Below are 18,470 nucleotides of genomic sequence, written 5' to 3'. Positions count from 1 at the left end.
AAAGCTGACTGGAGCCTGACAACCAGCTCTCAGATGAGATGAGATGCTTATTTTAGTAACCAATTGAAATATATTTTTTGTATCAGATCTTTGTGATTTTCTTCCTAAATTCACCTGTTTTAAAAAAGAAAAATAAAACATTACTCTTTTGTAGCTAAAATGGTTTTCAATTAAAATGATTTTGTTCAAAGGCTAGCTCAGAGGGGTTTAGGTATTCTAACAACAAAAATGGAAGAAGTATGAATGCTTAAAAATGGACTACAAAACAAAACAAACAGAAAAAGCTTCACAAGCATTTTGAAATGTGGACTTAATATGCATGTGGAGCAGCTGGATTGACACAATGGACCCTAACGGCTCCTTCAGGTTCCTTTCATACTGTATTATTCACTCTGCAGTTAGAGTACCAAAGACAACATTTTGGGAAAAAAGCCTATATTTTTGCAAACAGCTGCATTTAGACAATGACACAAGCAATGTTATCATATGACTGGAACAATAGAAAAGTGCTCTTGTTTAATGGAAGTATTTAGTATCTGGATATAAGGTCGTCCATGGGTAGCAAGGGATACAAGTCAGAGCACTCTCTGGTCCAGGATTATGAAACATTTAGATGACAGATTCCATAACCAAAAATAATGTAGCCTTGCCCTTTTATTTCCTCACCTGCCAGTTTCCAAAGATCATTCAAATTTAAAAAATGTTGCTTACATAACTAAGCTCATTTTCTGTTAGAAAGAATGAAAGATATTTTGGATTTATTGATCAATTTTATCTGATTTATGAAAAACATTTTTGTCCACTCTTTTCAATTACAAGTGATTGTACTGTACTGGGAATACTGAGCTAATGCCCTCGAGGAAGACCATGTGACTACAATTATTTATGAATTAACATGTCACAGATTTGAAGCTTTGAGACAAACACATTTCCCAGCTGCACATTTGTGACTTCTGAGTTTGTAAATTAAACAGATGAAATAATGACTTGCTGTTCCTCTGTATTCCTCTTATATGTTGGCTAGTTTGCCTGTTAGATATTTAAAGAGAGGCCCAAATTCTTACTTAGATGTTTATCATTCACAGAGAGTGTAAATTAAGCATGCCATTACTTTATCAGCTATGATAATAAATATTTGACGCCGGACTGGGTTTCTCTACAAGTGATATTATCATTGTTTTTAATACATCGTTTGCCTTTAGAGATGTAGAATAATTTCTGAAAGTTAAGGTTGCTTAAAGACAACACAGTATAGGAGTAAAGGCCTGGAAAAAAAAAAAAAAGAGTGAACTGCTTTTTAAAGCTCAGTTATATGTGCTTAGTCAATGCTTTAACTTAATTTGTGCTCTGAGTCAAACAATAATTTAGCTGATATTATTAGATACATACTTGTTTCGTTTGTCCTGAAAACTTAAAAGTCAAGCTGAAATCAAAGTCATATGTCTTAATCGATAGCACAAACATAAAGGCAAGAAATAGCTGTAGAATACATATGGTTTTGCTGTCAAATATAAACAAGTGTAGCTGATACACATACATACATATATTTGTTAGCTGACTATGTAAATTGAGATGAAAGCCCATTTTCAAGCATGACCTGTGATAAACAAATGCATATAAATAAAGAATAACTCAAGATAACTCTAGAATAACATCAATTAAAACAATTACAACAAGTTCTAGTCATCATGAAGTATTGTTTCAGTTCCATCTTAAAACAGGAAAAGCTCTCAATTGTTCTTAAATCAACTAGTAACTGATTCCACATTTGTGGAGTCTTGAAACAAAAAGCTTTTTATCCCTAGTTTGTATTCATTCTGGGGCACGGTAGTTCCACAGCATGAATAGAGTGTAATGTATAAGCTGCTGTAAGGGAAAGCAACAGGTTGAAATAGTGGACACGGATAGACACAGTGTCTAATTGCTATTTTATATCCATATTTTAAAAGAGAGATTTTACAAGAGAAGCAAAAGCCATATCCAGAGTTGACACAATTGAGACGATCCAGATCTATGAGATTTTACATAGCATTTGATAATATGTCCCATACACATGAGTAAGTACAAAAAAAAACCCAAAAATATAACTGAATATAATGTAAAAAAAAAAAATATTTGGAATTCTGATAATTACTCTGTGCTATTAACTAGAATATTAAAACAGCCTCTTCATGCCCCCTTGAAGACAGTAGGGTATAGGGAACTTAAAACTGTTATATACATCTGTGTGTGCATATAAAATGTATTTATTTGTCTCCTTTAAACATATAAATAAATCATAACAATATTTTTTCTGTCCTTCAAACCCATTTGTTTTATAGGTATTGATTTCCATATTTTCCCTAGATAAGTCCCCAAGAGTTTGAAGAACTGCTAAGATTATGACATCAAAAGGGACAAAAATTTGGAAGCGGTTTAATGATAGGAGGGTGGGATATTTGAATCATACTCTTTAATTTTTTTTACTCAAAAGCAATTACAGGACTTAAATTCTTGACACACACATGAAAAGAATACAGTCAGCTCTTTGAGAAAGCTCTGAATGCTGCCAGTTGCAAAGTTCCATGGAAAGTTTTTGTGAAAAGGGGGAAGGGTATCATGATTTGATACTGCTAAAATTAAAAAAAAAAAAAAAAAAAAAAAAAAAAAAAAAAAAAAGATACAATTGAGAAAGCTCCGTGGCTGTTGTTTCTTTATAAATCACAATGACAAAGTAAAGGACACATTAAAAAAAGTACTTTTTAACCTTCTCCCATTTTTTATAAAGGTCACATTCAGGGGATTTCTGTGCTTCCACTGAACCCCCAAAAAAGAATACTCTGAGAATAGAAAAAAGAAGGGTGGCATGACTAGAAAGGCGAGATGTCTGTGTGAGAAAGACTTTTTGGAAAAGAGCCTGTCGCCCACAAAGTACTGCAGCTTGAAGTACTCAAAGCTGTGTGTGAGGCAAGCCATGGCTCCTGCAGACAGACTGAAGGGGAGGCCGATCTCATACCCCAAATGGTCGGTGCTGTTGGTACCCATCTCTGGGGTGAGCAGAATTCTGCCTGCTCACCCTTTCACAAGCTTGGGAATGAGTCGTGCCTTGGCCAGGGCACTGTCACAGTTTGTTATCACTCAACATCAGCCCCTTTCCTTGTATCAGCTGAGGAACAACACTAAAATCATACTTTTCCAGAGGGAGAACTGCTGGTATGGAGGAAAAATGTCTATGTATGTGGATTTATGACTGTGAAGACTGTGAACCTGCTGGACCACAGACTTGCAAATGGAATAAGAGGACAGTAGGTCTCTGAATACCTTTGCAGAGATAGCTCACTTTCCAAGAACTCTGAGCCCTGCCTCCCATGCTGCTGTCTGTGACAATGCCCTTTTGTTCTGGTTTCTTACTAAGGATGAGGATTTTGAAATCTAACACCGTAAGGGGGGAACTATGCTGTTTTAACTTCTTAGCACCTGCAAAGGCAGAGAATGAACCTGTCCTGGAAGGCACAATTTGGTCAGCCCAGGTGCTTGCAGTAGCTAACACAGTTCCATTTTATCCTCACTGTTACCCACTTACACAAAATCTTGCATCTTCCTTTGTGAATGCAGAAAAGTTTCTACAGGGAAACCCAAAACACCAAGATCAAAAACTTGGACCCAATGAAAGCAAAGACTTATTCTTGCCTTAAATATCAAGGAAACTTTTTATAGTAGATCTGCATATCACTGACAATAACTGCCTGATATTTAAATCTTGCACAAGGATTGACAAATGTAGATAAAAACTATATTATGCTTTGTTTTACTCCATTCATTTGGAGTAAACAAATATGAAATATGCATGCATTGCATCATGCAGTGAACTAACAATTTCAGAAATAAAAACCATGGTCAGGCTTACATTTAGACACATCTTTATGAAAACATATTGCCACAGTTAGATTCTGACTAGTGGGAACCATTGATCAGAATGGAGTAATTTTCAGAGTCACTGTGGGGAGTGTATAAAAAAAGTCTGAGTTTAGAAAGGACAGACAGAAAAGCAGGAGGTTAATATTACAGCCTAATGGTAATAGAAGGTTGTCTGTGAGCGAAATAATGATATTCAGTCTGTAAATTTTGTAGATACATAACACCTAAGCTTTGCAAGGGAGAATATGGTCTGTTGGAATCTGTGCTTAATCTGGTTATATTATTCTTTAGTAGTTGGATAGCCCTCATTTACTGAAGTCCAAAAAACAAAATAAAAATAAATTATATGAAATTTGGCTTTTTTGTTTTTTGAGAATGTGGCTTTTTTTTTTTTTTTTTTTTTTTTGAGAAAAACCACACGGTAGGGCAAAACTGGCAAAATATGGGTTGACTTTTGAGCTTGGCACACATAACCACATTTATGTACCTTTAAACTTTGCACCTTCTTGAAGATAAACTTTTCTGAAGTCAGAAGTCAAAGAAATGGTCCAACTCAATTGCAGCACCTCAATGGTTGCCAGTTACAGAAATCTATTTTGCTGTAACGCAACAACCATGTGATAACTCGCTGGAAATTAGGACAGCTCTGCAGAAAACTTGAGCTGCTGTTGTGGTATTACAGCTTTATAACACAATCAGTAAATAACTTATCTCCAGTGGGTCTTAGAATAGCAGCTGTAACTGTCTCTGGGTTTGCTATTTTAGTTCCTTTATTGTTCACACAGTTACTTCCCTGGCTCTATCCTAATATTGCTGATTGAAACCAAATGACCCTGATACTCTTTTTCTGAGTAACTCTAGTTAGTTTGAGTCCTTAATTAAACATGGTGAAGATTCAAAATAGAAGGTAAAAACGTAAGGATTCTCTTAAGTCTAAATTGTTTTTTTCTACTCACACAATAAGAAATAAGTTTTTTTTTTGTTACTGAAAAACTCTGCAATCTTCTTCTGATACAGCAATCACATGACATTAAATGACACAGAACTCACAACTAGATAAATCTTATTTTCAGTAACAGATCTCTAACCTTGAAATTTCAGCCAAATTCTTTAGTTAAGATATTTCAAAGACAAATAATATGTCTTTTTTAAGATTCACAGCAGGAAAGGTTATGTTTGGAAGCAAATGAATTTTTAAGAAAGTGCACCTGGGCACCTCTAACCATGAAACTAAGCCAAGAAGAATCATATGTGACTGTGATTCAAAGGAAGGTTAAACACCTTTATCAGAAAAAAATCACGATTTTCTGTATAAAGTGCCTAGTTTCTGTGAAAGGAGACTGAGAGATATCTACTTCCCAAAGATAAAAATACATTGGTGACTAAACAGAAGTCAGAGAAAATTAGTCCTAGAAGCCCAAGCAGAGTGATAGCTAGAAACAGTTGTGAGACAACCTCTGAAACTCCATAGTTAATCTGAGAGTGGATAAGAGACGTGTACTACTTGAAGATGTGGAAGGCAAGATATGACTACAGGGTCTTGATGACTTTGAGTAACATGGGATTTAGACAGAAAGAATCAGCCTGACGGAAGACAGCTGAGGTGGAAATAGGGTCCAAGGTGTTCACTTGGTGTTTGCTGAGTTAGGCTGAGTGATCTGCAGCATAGAATAGGGTCCCAAGGGTTCTCCAAACTCATGGAACCTCTGGTTCTCTGCCTAATTTTAAGTACTTGAAAGACAAGTGAAGGTTAGGAGAATAAGAAGAGAAACAAAATTTCTAAGAGTAAATTATGTTACTAGGTAGGTTAACTGCTTTCAAGGGAAATGAATATCTCTGCTGTTGGTTACAGATGAAGTTGGGAGAAACTAAGCATTAGCACAACTCTCATATGCATGGAAGATGCATCTTGGATTTTTTAAAGAAGATAAACTTTGAAAATTTCTATGAAGAAAAAATTAATGATTCTAAATCTTAGAAGGAGGTGTTTCTGCAGCTACTTTATGGAATGAGAGTGATGACACCTTGGTGAACCTAGGTGAACCTAGGAAAAGATACTTGATGGAAAGACAATGAGTTAGCAAGCCAAGTGGACCAAAAGAGCCATGGTCCATGATTCCATCAGAGTAGAAACCAATTAGTCAGGAGGATAAGGAGGACGATGATTAGGGGACTCTGGTTAGCATCTTACCTTGCTATGATGCTGACAATCAAATCATGAGGACAGAGAGGCAGAAAAAGAATTTGACAAAATAAAACCAAAAAAAGCCTGGAAAAGGGACTAACTCCTCTTGTTCATCCACCTTCAGGCTGAGGTTGGGTTGTTTGTTTTTTTTTTTTTTTTTTGTTTTGTTTTCTGTTTGTTTATTGTTGTTCAGCTTTTGTTGTGTTTTTTTTTCTTTTTTTTTTTGGGTGGGGCTTGGGGGCTTTTTTCTTTTTTTTATCTTTTATCTTTTTTTTCTGTTGCTGGTTTGCTTCCATTCGCATCATAGTGCATATAGAAAGACCAAGCTTAAATAGATTATTTGACTGATATTTTTCAATTTCTCTGCCATCTAAACTTGCTATGAAAGTTAATGGCCTGCTTGAAAAACTGCTTTTTCAGGCCTCCAACAGGAGCTCCTCTGAAATTGAGAGAGGTCAAATGAAGTCAGCTGCCATTTTCACTCCCATTTTTTATGGAAATGGGCAACAGATTGGTGAAGACATTGCAAAGGCTCTAAGGCAATCACTCTTTCAATTTGTCCAATATTAGTTTCAATAAGAACTGAGAAGAGAAACAATTGCCAGCAGCCCCTACTTGATTTGTTAAGACTCACTCTTGTCCACTTCAAATCACCTTTGACATTTACGAGCTCAACTTTGCAAACATCATTTGAGTATTATTATTTTATCTGATGCCTCTATTATGCCAGTGGCTAGGATACCATCATGCATAGGTATCAAGAACACCACTGCTTCTTATGTCTCCACTCTGTGCAAAACAAGGAAGCTTTTGCTGTTGTATATACACTAAACACCTCTAGTGTTACAAATGCATGTTTGTTAAAATTTACATGCATATATGTGAAGTCGGTTTGGAAAAAAGGGAGATGTAATTTGGCAGACACTCACACTAACTAGCATAATGATAGCAAACTAGCTTTTCCCTGCACCTACATTCTCTTATGTAGAAAACATTTTTTTAGAACACATAGGGCATATCAAGAAAGTAAATGCTAATAGACATAATAATATTAAAATAAATATAGGTTTGTACTCTTTGCAGCATGCCACAGGTTGCATGCCCACAGATCTGCAGAGTCACAGGAACAAGAAATAGGATAAAAGCATGCCAAACAAGATAACAATGATATTGACAAACATTCCTAGGACACAAATACTCAGTGTGATTTACTCAGTATGAGTAGAGTGCATGCAATTTAGGTGTTGAAGGAAAACATCTGTCTGGGTCAGAGAGTTTGTGATAGTGTCCAAAAAATAGAAAAAAATATAATCACCGTGGGAAGGGGTATGTTCAGTAACTCGTGCAGCTTCTTGCAGAAAAGATGCCCCTTTGCCTGAAGACAAAATTGTACAGCAAGTGCATTCTGCCTATGGTCTCCTGAAAAGCTGAAATTACAGGACTGTCAAAGAAAACGGGAAATTAATTGGAACAAAAATGGTAGAAAAATGGAATGGGCAATGCTGAGGGCCATTTGTAGAGACCAGAATGGCTATGTGAGTTTGAAAACAGACACTATATCTACAATAAATTCTATATTGGGATACAGAGAGAACCAAGACAGCTTTTGCCATGTGGGACCCCAGGCAGCCTATGGTTTATGCAGCCTCAAATAAAATTTAAAAAGAAGAAATAAATCCAAGGAAAGAAAGCTATTATTTTCCTGAGAATTTGCACATATCTGTGGGAGAATAATGTTTTTGGGAATGTTCCCAGGTAAGGGAAAACTTGCTGATAATGGAGTTAAGCTGGACTGAGCAAAATTTCTGTAGTATCCTTTTTTTTGTAGCTCCTTTTTAAAATCTTGCTTGCTTCATAAGTGCCTAGTAACAATAACCTTCAGGCATTCTGGGAACGTACTCTTGGAATTACTTTAACATAAGTTCCTACTTGTGTATTTGAAGAAATATTTAAAAGTTTATTGAAGTACTGCAATGTAAAGAGTAAATAAATATTACATTTGTAGAGCTAATAGTAAAAAAAAGGAGTGAAATCTTTCCCCCTCCTTTTTGACTTCAGTACAGACTAACACATGTTCTAAAGAATCAACCATCAAATATCCTCTATATGTAAGCCATCTGTCATTGGTTGCAAGTACGCCACAAAATTTCTATTGACTGCACTGTGGAAGGATCAATGCCACTGAAACCTTGATATTTGCTCCCACTTTCCATTTACTTTTCACTTGTGACTTTAAAATATAAGTGACAATGAAGCATTGTCTCTATGGTATATAAATGGGAGCTTATTTCCTGCATTTACTCTGGTTTTCCTAAGGGAAAGGGGATTTACAGTTAATAACAAATCCCGTTCCACATTTGGATTATTCCTGTGTACAGTAAAAACTCCTTGAATTTCAAATAATGCCAATTTCCATCTCAGCTGGAGAGGCGGTGGGGACCCTGGTGCGTGCTTTTTATCTCAGAACTGTAAGTGCTGTGGTAGAGGACTTGGCCACAAATAATCCCACGTGTCACCAAGGCTAGTGATAAGCAAACGCTCACGGAGAGGCCCTTGCTCCCTAATCTTCACAGACCTGTCACCCTGCACTATGACAGTCTCCACAGCAGGTGAGTCCCAGTGATCAGCACAAGGCACAGCAGGTCCTGCTGTCCCGCTCTTTGCTCCCTGGGCTCTTCTGTGCACAAGCAGCATGGAAATGTTCACCACCCTTGATTGCTGCCAGGAATGGATGGGCATATGGAAAATGATCTAACTGATTACCAACTCTGTCACTAACACTGTTTTATCAGTTTTATCAGCAACTTGCAGAAGGAGCCCAGCAGAAAATACTAAACCTACACCCCAACTCTACATAACTAAAATCTTCATAGAAAGGGAGAGACAAACAAATAGAAACACATCTTTCTTTTTTTTTTAGGAATAATTTCTTACAAAAGCTTTTTGTTTTCTAATGTAGAAAAATGAATGAGAGTATCATACTGAAACTGGAGCAAACAAAGTTGTTAAAACTATGAAAAACTCAGAAGCAGAGGTATTGTTTAGTTTATCTACTGCTATATTCCCTCATTTAATTGTTTTGCTAGGTTTCTTTCTGGGACATCCATTATTACACTGTACTAATATACATTTAATCCTAGTACAACTAATTATATTTTCCCTTTAACCAGTATCTTACTCTATGCCAACAGAATTAAACTTAATGAAATATACCAATATTGAAGACAGAAATGATCTCAGTTGCTTTGCCTACAAAATAATTATACCCACTAAAAATCACTTATATAACGTTCCAGTGGTAATGTCTAGAGAAAGGGAACAGCCCGGTAGTGATATTCAAACAGGAATCCAGCATCCCCTCAACCCTGAAACCACTAATAACTTCAGCTGGAACAATTGACAGAGGGGAAATGAATCATTCCCTTTGACAAGAACAAAACCATATTAAAATGTAATAGTTTATTAAACAACTTACTTCAGAAGTTAAATTACTAAATTGTATCTCCATGGGTTTTAAGAAGCAATGTCTGATCACAATAATGGATTGCCTACAAACTTTTATCTTAGCCATTGCCTCCAGAGTTGATGTATTTAATAATTTAAACATTGTATTAATGAAACATGTTATACTGGTAAGAAAACTACTTTTATCACAGCACATGAAAGAAGAAAAATATGTGGTTTACACTGCACCCCCATTGCAAATAGCAAAAAGCATCCTCTCCTTGATCCTCTCTTTCCAGCTGCTATGCAGAACTAATTTAATGGCTGCCATTGTTCTTGATTCTGACTTGATTAAAAAAAAATAGAAACCATTTAAAACATTTTGATGCACCTGTTGTGCTGCATTATGACCCACTGTGATTTCAATTTATGTCACACGAGAACATGCCACTGAAGCACCAGATTGCACCATGTGCAAAATCCCTAGCAGTGCTGGAAATTGATGTCACAGCACATTTTACAATGCTTATCTGTTCACATAATGCATTGAACATATAAATTAAGATTAAAAAGAAAAGGAAAAGGAAATTAGGCATGGCACAAATGAGGTTAGACAGAATCATTCTGATTTGTGCATGTGTCCTTTGGAAGCTGGAAACCTCTGCTACAGAATGAAGACCTCTCTCATTTGAGCTTTGGAAAACCCAGTAGCAATAGCAAATTACCAACTTTTTTTGGTGGATCAGCCACAAGAGGGAAGTAAGACAGAAGTAGGTTTCAGATGTTTGCCGACATCAGAGTGATATTGTAAACTAAGAAAGCTTGGAAAAAAACCATGTTCTGAATCTGGTAGGAACTAAAGATGGATGCTTCTGCTTATCTCTGCTCAGTGTTGAAGCCTCTCCCTTAGGTTCTTTTCTGGTCCTATCTTTTCCAGCTGCTATCCTGTCTTTCTCCTTGACTAACTGTCCCAAGAGGGATAAAAGAATTTGGCAAAGTGTGCTGAAGCACGTGAAAGACCAAAACTTAGGTACTTAAATGGAAAATGCAGAAATGAACAAAATATTAATCATATGAGCTTACAGTTAAGCACCTTTGAGAGCCCTTAAGAAGAGAGTCTTGGCTTGAAAATCTGCACTATGAACGCACTCATTGAATAATCATGTTTTGTGGAAGAAGAATTCAAATGCATTGCAGAATCCTGTGCAGAGGAATCCAGCAATGCTTTTTCTTTTCACAAGGTGCAAGAAGAAATATACCTTTGCAAAGAACATTTTTAATATCTGCAACCTCTTCATTGGAAAAACATCAACAATAATATTTCTCTTCTTTACACTTGTATCACAAATTTTAATAATTACAAAATCCTGCAAGAACTACTTGGAGAGCATTTAAAATGCAAAAAATGTTAAAAAGCCATTCCTTAACTGCCTAAACAGTGTCTTAAAAATCCAACTGCTAGCAGGTAGCAACCATTTGCAGCCAGAAGAGCAGATGTACAGTGGATTAAACCAAATAAAAGACCTGTTTCTCAAGGAAGAAAGAACATAACCACCATCTAAGTTGTGTTTGTAAACCAGTGACATTTCCAGTGATGCACTGTCTACTTTTGACTACTGTCCTTAAAAATAAATGTGAAATATTTGGACACCAGACATCAGAAGAGAATGAAAATGACCAGAAAGCAAGACCTCTGAATGAAGAGTGAAGGAATTGTAGCTATTCTATCTAAAAGTAAAGAAGAATGAGCAAGAAGTGATAGAAGCTGAGAGATATGTAAGAGAAAGTGAATAATCTGTATGACAAGCCCAATGTGGATAGGACAAGAAATAATAGCTTTGAGTCATAGCAAGAGGGATTTAGGTGAAACATTAGGAAAAAAAATTGTAATTGTAAGGAAAGTTAAGCACTAGAGAAGAACACTCACCTCACCTGAGGAGACTGTGGGATCTCCACTGCTGGGAGATTTCAAGGCAACTCATGCAGGTATCTTTCAAGCACACTCAAGGTCCTGCTATTGACATGGTCTAACTGATGAAGAGAGTCCTGTTTCTTGTGTTTTTAAGTTGTGCAGTATAATATATACAGATAGTGAGAAATAGTTTGTGTGAGAGCTACAGAGACCAGCCACTAATGAAAAGCCATTAATGAAAAGCAAGTTTAATGGGCCTTCCAAAAATATGCACTCTCATTTCAGTGTGGGGAGGTGACACCCTATTGCTGTGGGAATCCTGTTTGACTGACAGGAAAAGGACCAGGATATTAATTCTCCCTGGAAATTTCCTTCTGTGAAGTAGCCAAGCCCTCTGGATGACTTTCCCAGGATTGTTCTCCTACTTACAAGCATCTGCTAGGCAGTAGCTCAGTGTAAACTGAATAGATAGGATGCTAGTGAATTTGTGCTTCAGGAGGACAGGAAGGAACCTGAAATCTCAGAGGAGTTCTGTGCTTTGACAGACCAGTTATTGAGAGTTTGCACTGAGGACTTCTTTCTGGCCTGAAAGAAAAACAGTGCTTTGAATTCTTCTGCAGACTGAAGCAGAGATTATGGGGATAGAAAACAGCCAAGAGAAAGGAATTTTGCAGGGAAAGCATGCCTTATGGGAGACTGGTACTCAGTCAAGACTTCCACTTATCTTTAATGCCCTGCACCTGCCACATGGCATGGCTCATGTGTTATAGTTTCTCTCTTTCTGTGAATAAGCCTGGGCTAGAGGAAGAGCTTCACCTAAGATTTACCTATTCCTCACAGGAAAATTGTGGTTTGCCTTGGAGACCAAAGAAGTCAGGCTACCATGTCTGTGAGGGTACGTGGTCCGTGTCTGGTGTAACAAGTTTGCCTGGGATCACTGGGTCTACAGATCATGGTGCTATACCAGTAGCCTGTACATAAAAAGTGGCTGTTTTTCCAGCATTTCTATGTGGTAGCTCGTTGCTTTATCTTCATGAATTGTGAATGCCTTGAAATACTGAGCAAATTATTAGTGTCCATGAGTTTTGCTTAGAACAGGAAAACCTATAAGTCTTTGCAGGGCTAGGGATTCAAATTTTTTTTAATGCATAATGGATTTTCACAGAACGTGACTATCAAGGGCAGCTTTGGGCACTGTGGAGAGAAAACCTAGGCAAAAAAAGTAGGTTAGGATCAATGAAAACCAAGATGTATAAATATATCTAGAACTGAGATACTGGTGAGGACCAGCAGAGGATTAGGAGATAATAATCTTTTTGATGAAAGTAGTGTGAGGGATATTCTCTTGTCTCATATGAAAGTAGAATACAACCAGAGAGTCAGGGGAAACTGTGAAGATATTGGAGGAAATCTGCATCTTTACTCAAGGAAATTAGGTAAGATAGTCCTATTCTAGGGTTGCAAGCAAAATTGTCAGACTTTCCAGAATCTTGACTCAGGAAGGTGCATTTATTACAATACTAATTTCAGGAACCACTCCGTGATAAGAGAATCTTGGTTTCTAATGTGCTTTTGGAAACTCTGAGAGCAAACTGACATGAAATCCACTCCATCCATGTGAAATAATGAATGTTGGTTTCATGAGCCCCATGCTATAACCACACCCGTGGTTCTTGTGCTTAGCAGAACTGCACAAGGACTTGTCTCTTTCCTCTTCCTTCTTTAATTGCACCCCTCTTAGATAACTTGAAGCAAAGATGAGAAGGATTCACAGAGAAAAGAAGAGGGGTGAGGAGGAGATCTCTCTTTTGATCAGAAAATGCACAAGTGATACAGAGAAGAAGTGAATTTCAGAGAGGTGTTTGTGAATCTCTGGTTCAGTGTGGATTCTCAAATACTCGTGTTCCTGACCAGCAGCCTTTGAGGACTGGCCAAAACAAGTGCAACATAACCTTTGACGCAAACCTGGTAGAAAGATTGCACAAAATTCTGTCCCCTTAATCATATAAGAAACTAGAGCAAAACGCTTCCTTTCACTAGGTTTCTTTTATTTTAACACACATTATCAATTCTATCTCCCAACGCTTTTTGTCTCTGCTTTGTTTTGGGACCCTTCTCATGACTGTTTCTCTCATTTCCTCCTATTCTAGTTCACTTCCTCCTTCACTGAAGCAAAAACCAGTCCATTTTAAACAACTTACAACCCCTGCTTTTCCCACTAGAAAACTGCACACCACATTCATCATGGTCTGTGGTTACACATTTGGGGGCAGAGTTTACTTGAATGCCTTTTAACATAATGGGGAGGGAAGGCAGGGTTTTGGAAGATTAGGATCCTGTTTGTCAGTGTACCACAATACTTCTGTTTGAGTCATGACTAGGAGTCGCCCAGCAATGAGGATCTGAGACCAGATTATTGACAGCTGCCTCTAGAGCATTTTGCTCTTTGTGTTCCAGTGAGTAAATAGCACTTTGGGTATCCGCTGACGGCCAGTCCTTCATTTGGGAGAGCGGAGGTGTGATATTACACTTCTGCTTTATCCAACTTGTCCTCCAAGTGGTAAATATGTGTGTGGGGGTATGCACATATGTAAAGAAAACTTAAAATAATATATGAAGGAATTACAAAATCCAAGATGCCATAATCTTACTTACTAAAAAAAAAAAAAAAAAAGAAAAAAAAAGAAAAAAAAAAACAAAAAACTCCTCCTACATATGAGCAGATAAACAGTACTGCAATTCAAAATACTCCTGGGATAAAGAAAAGCCTGCTGGTCTTAAATACCCTAAGAAAACTACACTGCCAGGAAACAGTGAATTTCAGGACTTCAGCCAGATCAGCTACTCATACTATTCTCCAGTTTTGCCAAGATATTATGATATGAGAAAACACCTGTAAATCATGATGTAAGAATGTACCCTGGGCTATATTCTATTCCAAAAACTTTCAATAGCCAATATATCAAACATATAGCATACAACATGTCTGAGTGTTAGGAAATGAAGTGTAATTTTCCTTCTGCTCTTAAAAGTGAGGAAGTATTCATCCTCCTTCTGCCCTACCTTTGTCCTATCCCCTGCAGATCTCCTGTGTCTCAGAGATGACCACCATTCTCTCTGACTTGTTATCTTTAATCAACCAATTCCAGCAAGACTTTTTAATCCAAACCCAAAAGAGATCAGCCAAATTAGAATGGTGTTAAAGTCAATGAAATTAGGTGGACTTTTTGTTTAAAACATAGGTGTGGTTTGTACTAAAAAGCAATATTTATGTCCAAGAAAATCATAAAACCCTTTTTTTCCTTTACTGCCTGGACACATTTTTTTTCCTAATTGAAATTATTTGACAGGGGCAGATAAAGAATATTGTGTTCAAGCTGTGAAAGGAGGATTTGACAATGTATAGTATTTAGCAGCATTAGGGTAAGGTAGTGATATTGCTCTGGGAAACACTATTTCTTACTGAAGACTTAATGTTGCCTTTGAAACCAGAAAGTAAATTGATGTATGGCCTCACAGCATTCCAATATCAGATACAGATGAATCTTAAAATTTCACCATAATATCATTCTTCCTATACTTGCTAAGGAGGCTTGTCCCCTGAATTGTCTATAAACTGCCCTCTTAACCCTTTAATATAAATATTCTCCCCAAATTCTCAAAGGTATTATGTAGAGAAAAGTACTTATTAAAATAACATGGCAGGCCTGGCTAGAGCTGAGAAAACCAAGAAATTCACAGCTGAGATTGAAACTCCATCTTTGAGACACCCCGTTGTGCTTTGTTGCATTTTAATAAGTGTTCATATGACCCTCTGCCAGTTAATTATGGGGATCTTTAGAATTTTGTTCTGGCCCCCTTGCTCTTCACTACTGATGTGCTTCTTTCACTTCTATTTTTAGGGACCTTAAGGTGAGTTATCATTGTTAACCTGCTAACACCCAGATCTATTTTGCCAGTTTAGCTGATCCTACTAAAACAGCTTTTAGTCTTTTTTGTCTTACCTCCCTAAAGCACAAATTTGGACCTCAACTGATTGTCTTAATAAAAAAGAGAGAGAGAAGAATCACAAAAAATCAGATCCCTTCTCTCCCCATCAACCCACTAAAAATAGCTCCAAGGTTTCAGTTCCATTAGATAAAAATCTATTTATAATTTACAGTATGACCAAAAGAACAGAGACAGTGTTAGATCTTATTTAGCTATATCCTTTAGAGGAGTTATTGGGTTATATTTTTTGTTTTGTTGTGATGGTTGGTTTACTTTGGATTTCCCATTTGAAAAAAATAAAAAATGAGAGACTGTAAGAATACTGTAAATATTCCTGTGGCTTTTCCTTTCTTGTTCCCATTTTAAGGTGCAAAAATCATCTTTTGTTACCTACACAGAAGTAAGAACACTACACATACCTAGGCAAATTTTTATTCAGGGAGAGAGAAGAAAAACAACCAACCAACCAACCAACCAGCCAACCAAAGAAACCTATGGAAGAAAATGTTTCTTAGTACCTCATGTAGCTGCTTTCTGAATCAAGATTTTGTGGGTTACTTCTGGAAGAAACATGTATTGGAAAAGAAATTAATTTCCTCTGCAATGTAGTCTGTCACCCATGAGGAAATATTGTTCTGCTTGATGAAGTAAAGGAACCTCAGGAGGGGGCAGAAGTAAAACTAGACATCATTAATGAACAACTAAAATTCTGATTATTTTGAGGTTCCTAGATAAAATGAGGGCAGATTTTTTTTTTTTTTGAAACACTGCAGACAAATATTGATGTTGTTATACATGTTTGAATCAATTGTCTGAATCTTCTGAGATTTTTCCATCACGAGAAAAAGTTAATGAATACTCTTTTAGTAGTGGAATTTTCCCATTGAATGCAAATAATTTCAAAAGTTTATTTGCAGAATGTTTCATGCTTGTTTTTGTCAGACAGCTGGTGGATGGAAAGGGTTTCAAAAATAAAGAAAATTATATACAATGAATTACCAATTGCAGTAGACACTAGGAGATTAAATGTATTTTTATTGTGAGGACATAATGCTGCTATAACCTAACCTTCTCCACCCCCATCGGGTAAAGAACACTTAATGAAGGAGAGGATGCTTCTATTAATCTGCAATCCATTTCTGGTCTATATAACACCCATTAGACATTCACTAGTAATTTCTTCCATCTAACCCTTATTTTGGAGATAAAAATATTCTTTCAACCTTTAATAAGAAAAGACTGACAAATAGTTGACTAATACAAGTTTTCTATTTTATTTTTAATATAATCAGTAATATTTTGACACATTTATATTCCCAGTTACATGGGAGGCCATTATGCATTTTTTTAAGAAAATCTTTCAAGATATGCATTGCCAGCACTTCTGTTTTTTGAATATCTGTCAAAACTTACTTCTTAGAAGCATTTTACCTGGGTGTAGCTTTTTCTGAGAAGGTCATCCCAGTGGTGGAAATCCCAGTGGTGTGTATAGGTTAGAAATAACATGATTTTCTGGTCCATGTTTTCCTACAGTTTCCAAGCTTTCTTCTCTCCCCACTCAGGAAATATTAGATTTCTCTGTAGTTGCTGGGCGAAGCTTTGATTCTGCCTCTGCTTCTAAAAAAAGTTAATGCCAGCTTGTTGTCTCTGTTTTTTTAGCTTTGGTCCAAAGCTCATTTTTAATTTACACTCAGACATTTGATCAGCTTCTGAGATTGTTTTATTAAATTTTTATTTAAAACAATAATTATAGGAAGAATAACTTCTCTAGTAGAGAATACATCCTTAAAGCTAAGAAAGCCCCTGCTTTGCTTTTTTGTGAGCAAGAAATGCAACTTTCTGTAAGCCTGAAACATTATCAAATGAAGGGCTAAGCAATGGCATTATTTTTTTAACATTCTGTTACTTCAGTGAACTTCATCGGTAAGTCTATGATTAACTTTTCTCTTTTTTTAAAAAAAAATCTAGTTTTGGGTTTTGCTTTTATTATATCTAAGGAGATTGGGTAAAAATATCCCAGAGTAAAGCAATTCTGCTCCTTAACCCTATATGACTCTGAACACAATGGGTTCCTATTCTCATACTTGCTGACAGGATATTACTGCTTGCCTTTGATATATAATTTTATAGTATCTGCTGCTAGTCAATTGCCCTTTGATATGCAATTTTATAGTATCTTTTCTGAGTTTTTTAGACCTTTTTTATTGGTGTTGGTCAAATCAGGTGTATAAAGCAAGAACATCAGTGTGAGGAGTTTGAGTTCAATGAATTGCCTATTCATTCTGTTGGCAGGTTCCAAGTCCAGTGTTATGACAGAATTCTGCCACCTTTTTCCCCAAGTTTTTTTGTTAGTTTTGCTTTGGCCATAGGGCTACTATCAGAACTTTAGGCCCCAGTCTTGAAGTGAGATTTTCATGTGCGATCGTATTGACCTCAGCCAGTTTTTAAGCAGATACTAACATTGGACAACCATGAATTTGTTCCAGAACAATTTCTTGAGACAATCAGCTGTGAAGTTTCTGAGAAGTTCAGATAGGCTGGAGATCAGCAAATGCACAGGTCATGCAGGATTTTGTCACAGTAACAACACTTGCCCATGTGACATTGATGGGGCCCTGGATCTTTGGTGACAGTGTCTTTCATCCCTCTCTCTCTCATTCTCTGGATTTGTACAAAGGCATTTACATGTGCATACATATATATGCACACACATATATATATGTATGTAGCATCATGGAGCCAATTCACATACATGTATATGTATTATAACAAGTAAGCAAAGCACTGATGTCCTGAGTGTGTTTGTCAGATTTCCTATTTGTTATATATTCTCTGTTTGAGATGATCTGTTTTCTCTAAAGGTGTCTAGGCATGCATATGACTTATCTCAGTCATGTCTCCTTATTCAGGTAAAGCAAAAAAAGTGAGAGAAAAATGAAAGGACTTAGAATTTTTAAGTTCTTTGCATTAAAAATTATACACAAAAGTAAATCTGTTACATGCCTGAGTACTTGGTTTTTGGTTTGGTTTGCTTTGGTTTAT

The 18,470-nt window shown here is 36.5% G+C and overlaps 1 long non-coding RNA gene across 7 annotated transcripts in view; it reads right to left on the bottom strand.

Annotated features, from left to right (window-relative positions):
* The window catches only part of LOC110474669 (uncharacterized), a 409,027-nt gene that overhangs the window by 146,125 nt on the left and 244,432 nt on the right, over window positions 1–18,470 (bottom strand). For 2 of the 7 annotated variants that reach the window (XR_014949690.1, XR_014949691.1), the window contains exon 3: window positions 16,860–17,045. The exons of the other annotated variants lie outside the window; for them this stretch is intronic. This is a non-coding gene — a long non-coding RNA (uncharacterized LOC110474669). The remainder of the gene's footprint in view (window positions 1–16,859; window positions 17,046–18,470) is intronic. 7 annotated transcript variants of the gene reach the window in all.

This window comes from Lonchura striata, chromosome 1 (assembly GCF_050655825.1).
Source record: "Lonchura striata isolate lonStrDom1 chromosome 1, ASM5065582v1, whole genome shotgun sequence".
NCBI lineage: Eukaryota > Metazoa > Chordata > Aves > Passeriformes > Estrildidae > Lonchura > Lonchura striata.
Note: the sequence above shows the minus strand (reverse complement) of the source record. Positions and strands in the feature narration are given on the sequence as shown.